This window comes from Adiantum capillus-veneris, chromosome 3, assembly GCF_014529385.1.
Source record: "Adiantum capillus-veneris isolate H3 chromosome 3, ASM1452938v2, whole genome shotgun sequence".
NCBI lineage: Eukaryota > Viridiplantae > Streptophyta > Polypodiopsida > Polypodiales > Pteridaceae > Adiantum > Adiantum capillus-veneris.
The window spans coordinates 112,792,932-112,799,230 of record NC_140933.1 but is presented as its reverse complement, the minus strand read 5'-3'; the positions used below and the strand labels follow the sequence as shown (position 1 = coordinate 112,799,230).

Below are 6,299 nucleotides of genomic sequence, written 5' to 3'. Positions count from 1 at the left end.
GACCTAATAGGCTAATGCTCTTGCTTCGCCATTACCCTTACGTCCCTAGATGCGTTGGTTAGTCATCACATCTACCTTTTCCTTGGTTAGAGATTCTTCTCAAGTGAAGGGCTAACACCCTCCCTCTTGAACTCATTAGCTTTATCAACATCATTGGCACTATTGAAATTCTTCAACCCTTTGTTGTCTCTTCAAATTTGATTGGTGATTTCTTGTAAGTGACCCCCGTGAGCTCTTCTTACTACCTCGGCTTGCACAGAGTGCGTCTGAGCTGATAATTTTTTTTTGGGTCCATGACATGTTAGCAAAGACCTTCCCTATGTAGAAGGCCTTCTCAAAGGAGCCATGTTATGGGGGCCAGAGTCCCCCATACCTCAATCAACGCTCATCATGGTCCTATAAATGTTGATGCTTGAATTTTGAATCATATTTTGCATGCATTAAGAAATAGGCATATTTGTTGCATTTCCAAATTTTGGTTTTTGCATCTTCCACATTATGTGCATCCACTAGTACGCAATTTGTAAAATTAACAAATGTACATTGATAACAAGATGCTACAATGCCATCACACAAAGACGATTCTTCTACTCGCCTGCATCGAAGTTCGTAAGAGTGCAAAATTACCGCTACACATTCACACCAAAATGCACACAAGTGCCTTTTCAATGTTATGCCATCGTGGGCATGGGGCTTGACTTCTTGGGCCTGATTCACATGGAGTGACAAATGTGCACATTTGGGGGCACTGGTGGCCACATGGTCTAGCCACATATAGAGTTCATTTTGCCAATCATGACCACCAATGGCAAAAAATGACTAGCAGGGAAGGAAAACCCATCAACGAAAAGCATGAAGATGTTCACGCGTGGCCTGAAATCCAACTTAATTGCTGGACATTTATAACCATCAATGGTCTTTAATGGCCCGTTTTTGTGAGTCATTTTGTACGAGGAAACATGCCGTTGGTGGGGTTGTAGGAGGCAAACGAGAATGCCTAAGAGCTACGTCGCGCCCAATGGGAGCGGGGGAAGATGTTTGCCATTTTAAGAAAATCCATAAATATTTGCACGAAACCCGAAAGCTGCAAGTAACCCTACTACCACTTTGACAAAGGGGGGGGGAGTGGGGGGGGGGTAAGTGAAGGTTACGGAAGATCTGTTTCCTCCTTCATTGTAGGGTTGTAGGAGCCAATGAGTGCAAGGCATGTGCGGTCATCTTCTCTAGCTTGTCTTCTCTGCATTGAAAGTGGGTGTGCGACTCTGTGCATCCCCCTCCCCTCATTGGCACAAGCGCAACCCGGCTCTAAGCTGTGTGGCTATCAGAAGCAACACATCCACATATAAAAATGTGCTATATGTAGACCTAGGTGGTGACACTTCAACACACAAAAAAAGACCCCACCAAAAAGCATGATGCATGATTGTGATGAGAAAGAATAGAAGGCTAGAATCCTAGATCCTAGAGTCTTGCACTCATCGTAGGGTTGCAGGAGCCAATGAGTGCAAGGCATGTGCGGTCATCTTCTCTACACTTGTCTTCTCTGCGTTGAAACTGGGTGCAACCGTGTACAGGCTTGTCTCTTTGTATTGGGTTTAAAGGCTTCTCTGTAAAAAGCATGGTCCATGAACTAGTTATGTCGTTGTCGACTTGCAAAAAAAAAAGGACACTATTGGGTTTTCTACTTTTATGTAAGGAATTTTTTTAAATTTTTTTTGGAGAACTCTATCTTCTCCTTGGGGCTGCATGGGGGTGGGGATGGGGATCACCCCACAAAAATGCGAGCATTGCACGTGAGTTCAAAATAAGTGGTTTTTTATTTGGCAGAATTGTTGAAAATAAACAAAATTACATTTAGAAAAGGGGGATTTAATTGTATTTTGAAAGAAAAAACTATAATTTTTTTTAAGAAAAAGGGGGTGTTACCTGACCTAATAGGCTAATGCTCTTGCTTCGCCATTACCCTCGTTGTGTTGGTTAGGCATCACATCTACCTTTTCCTTCGATAGAGATTCTTCTCAAGTGACGGGCTAACACCCTCCCTCTTGAACTCATTAGCTTTATCAACATCATTGGCACTATTGAAATTCTTCAACCGTTTGCTGTCTCTTCAAATTTGATTGGTGATTTCTTGTAAGTGACCCCCATGAGCTCTTCTTACTACCTCGGCTTGCATAGAGTGCGGCTAAGTTGATAAGAAGTTTTTGGGTCCATGACATGTCAGCAAAGACCTTCCCTATGTAAGTAGAAGTCCTTCTCAAAGTAGCCAGCTTATGGGAGCGAGAGTTCCTCATACCTCAATCAACGCTCATCATGGTCCTATAAATGTTGATGCTTGACTTTTGAATCATATTTTACATGCATTAAGACATAGGTATATTTGTTGCATTTCCAAATTTTGGTGTTTTCATCTTCCACATTATGTGCATCCATTACTATGCAATTTGTAAAATTGACAAATCTACATTGTTAAGAAGATGCTACAATGTCATCACACAAAGATGATTCTTCTACTCGCCCGCATCGAAGTTTGTAAGAGTGAAAAATGACCGCTACACATTCACATCAAAATGCACACAAGTGACTTTTCAATGTTATGTCATCGTGGGCATGGGGCCTAACTCCTTGGGGGTTATTCACATGGAGCGACAAATCCGCACATTTGGGGGTACTCGTGGCCACATGGTCTAGCCACATATAAAGTTCATTTTGCCATTCATGACCACGTACGGCCAAAAATGACTAGGAGGGAGGGAAAACCCATCAACAAAAAGAATGAAGATGTTCACACATGGCCTAAAGTCCAATTTAATTGTTGGACATTTAAAACCATCTATGGTCTTCAATGGCCCGTTTTTGTGTTTCATTTTGTACGTGGAAACATGCCCTTGGTGGGGTTGTAGGAGGCAAACGAGAAGGCCTTAGAGCTGGGTCACGCCCAAGGGGAGTGGGGGAAGTAGGGAGAAGATGTTTTCCATTTTAAGAAAATCCAAAAATATTTGCACGAAACCCGAAAGCTACGAGTAACGCTACTACCATTCTTTGGAAGGGGGGAGGGGGAGGGGACGGGGGAGGGTTTAAGCGAAGGTTACGGGAGATCTGCTTCCTCTTTCATTGTAGGGTTGCAGGAGCCAATGAGTGTGAGGCAGGTCATCTTTTCTACGCTTGTCTTCTCTGCATTGAAACTGGGTGCGACTCTATGCATCCCCCTCGCCCCACTAGCATGGGTGCAACCCGGCTCTAAGTTGTGTGGCTATCGGAAGCAACACATTCACGTTTCAAAACGTGCTATATGTAGACCTAAATGGTGACACTTCAACCACAAAAAAAAAAAAAAGAGCCCACCAAAAAGCATGATCTGCATAGTAGGAGAGGGGGTGTCAATGTCTAACAGCCGGGTCGCACCAGCGAAGAGTGGGGAGAGAGTATACACTGCTTTCAGCAAAAGCGACGTACATACCATGAAAGTCAAAGATAGCGTCTCATACTCATGTTCTGGCCCTAATCTTTCCTTCACTCTGCTGCAAGCCATGGATTCCAATGAGCCCCTTGGTGTCAACCGTGGTTCGCCTGGTTCGGATCGCAGTCAGTCCTACTCAACGATGCCAATGATAACGCCACCCTTGCCCCCCAACCCGAGCGCTTCATACCATGGCGTCAGAAAGAGAAGCTGGGGAAAGTGGGTTTCGGAGGTCCGAGAGCCCAAAAAGAAGACCAGAATATGGCTAGGGTCTTACCCGACCGCGGAGATGTCAGCTCGTGCCTACGATGTCGCGGCTCGCTGTCTCAAGGGTAAAGCGGCCGTACTCAATTTCCCGGAGCTGATCGATATTTTGCCATGCCCAATCTCGTCCTCGCCTCGTGACATACAAGCAACTGCGGCCATGGCAGCTACACTATCAATCTCAGAAATGCAGATCAGCAGACATATTATTGAGGGACAGAACTTTTCCATTCAAGTTGGTGAAGGCAATGTAGTGAAGTCGAAGCAACAAGTCGAAGCTGGCGGCAATATATCACAGAAAATCATGTAGTGGGAGATGAATTCCCCTAATTATTCATATGCTGCTGCACATGGGCACTCCTTGTCTACACTCCTGGATTACAATGCCATGGCCACAGCTGAACCTAGTGAGCATCGTTTTGGCTCTATGTTTGACATGTTTTGTCAAAGTGAGGATCATATGCAGCATGCAGGAGAGATTTTCGCGGGGATGCCAATTGCGACGGAATTTCACAACAGCAGAGACAATGGGGAGCTTCATAGGATCAGCAGTGGCATCTCCTTGCTGATTATGGACGGGTCATCATGCGATGCCCTAGGAGAGATTTCTTTGTGGGATTATTCTCAATAAGGATTTATGTTTAGCTGCATAGTTAAACCCAAACAGACTCTTAATTGTGTGAACTGATTTTGACATTGTAACTTCAAGATGGGAAAAGACCACTTAAAGGAGCAGTTATATTTTTCAACTCGCTAACAAATTGGGCCGTCCAATGGCTCTTGTTTTTCTCATTGAAAAATCTAATTTTGATATGACACTTCATATGTTTATGTTTTGAGAGTTTGTTTATTGCAAGTACCGTGCACTACGGACTACTGAAGGCTACAAGTATTCAAGTACTTATAATTATAATTAGCTACCCTACCTATCTCTAGATTCTCTATATATACTGAGCTGGCAAAAAGTAACTGAGAGATCACCATCCGCCACGTGTTCCTCTCGCCCTCTCTCTCTCTCTCTCTCTCTCTCTCTTCCCCCGATTTCTCTCATTGTATCTTCTCTAGCTATTCTGAGCTTGATTAACCCCTATGGGACCTTCCCCCTTTTATGGGGTTAGTAGCTGCTTAGCTAAATATTGGATTTTTCTTCTTTGATAGCTAGTTTTCTCTCTCTCCGATAGCGAGTCCCTCCCCTCCATACCCTCTGATGTGCCACGCTCGAGCTCCCTCTCACCCCCTTTAATTTGTGATCCGATATTGCATCTTTGCTACATACAAATGTCTCTCCTCCTTCCCAAGGTTTGGACGACATAGCCTGAGCACCTAGATTTGTACCCACTAGGTTTACATTAAGAGAAGATGGCTCAAAGCTTTGCATTGAGGGGATGTTGTGGATAGCTACTACCAGCTCCCAAAGATCTCCCTGACACTCTCTCTCTCTCACACACACACACAACTGGCTATGCAAGTAAGGAGTGCACTATGAAAATCTCCAAGTGTTTATCGCACTGTTTTACCGCGTTTTGTAGAGAGAAGGTTTAAATTCAATGAGAGAAACAAGAGAGAGGAATGCGCGGGGGGGGGGGTTGTGTTTAAAGTATTACTGCGATTGTATCCGTTGTGTTATTACCGCGTCCATTATCGTCGTTATATCCGCTGTCCAAATTTAGCGCCTAAATTTTCAAATTCTGGATTAATTCCCCCCTCCCCCCCCACCCCCCTTTTCAAATTTTGGTGTTTTCCTCCTCTCAATAAAAATTAAAGAGTATTGTATATAATTTTCAATTATAAAAATGAAGAGAAAGAAAGAGAGAGAGAGAGAGAACGAGAAAGAGGGGGGAGAAGGAGGTGGGGGATATAAGGCCCGCGGTCTAGACGCTACGACAGAGATGCTTTCCACAAGGGCGTTTAAGTTGTGTGGAAAAAGCCTATTTGCTGCAATAGATGTCACCTTCCTCTGGGCCCGCCATTTTTCTTCCCCCCCTTCGGAAGAGCTGCTGGCCTCTCTCCACCTCTCTCTGTTTTTCGCTCTTCTTCCTCCAACACCGTTTAGACAAGGCGGCGGTAGACTTGCAGAAAGTCTTTCTTCCTCTAGCCTCGTCTGAACCCATCCTAAGATTACCCTTGTTTACAACTAAAATAATCATTGTCAATTGATTAACATAATTGAGCATATTCTCAAATCTAAAGAGAGAAAGAGGAGGGAGAGAGAGGTGAATGGATTACACGATAAAAAATCTTCATAACTACAAAATGTTTATGAATCATCTTCCAAAATATCTCTACATGAAGCATCATCCAATTCTAAGCCCATGGCTCCTAAATCAATAAAGAGAGAAACGAAATTGTCGTTTGTGGATGCATTGCCAGCTTCATCATCTTCGAGTTTGTCATCCTCCATCTCATCATCTTCATCATCATGACAATCATCCTCGTTAAGACTTGCTGCCTGCCGGGCTTGATTCATCGATCTCCCTCTCCTCTGTTTCCACCTCATCCAAAGTCGGAGGTGGAACAGGGTCAAAGATAGTCTCCACTTCATTAGTGGAAAAAATGGTTCTCCCCCGACGTGTTA

General features: G+C 44.0%; 1 pseudogene; it reads left to right on the top strand.

Moving 5' to 3' along the window:
• The first annotated feature begins 3,530 nt into the window (after window positions 1-3,530).
• On the top strand, window positions 3,531-4,355 carry LOC147461504 (uncharacterized; annotated as a pseudogene).
• Window positions 4,356-6,299: the final 1,944 nt, after the last annotated feature.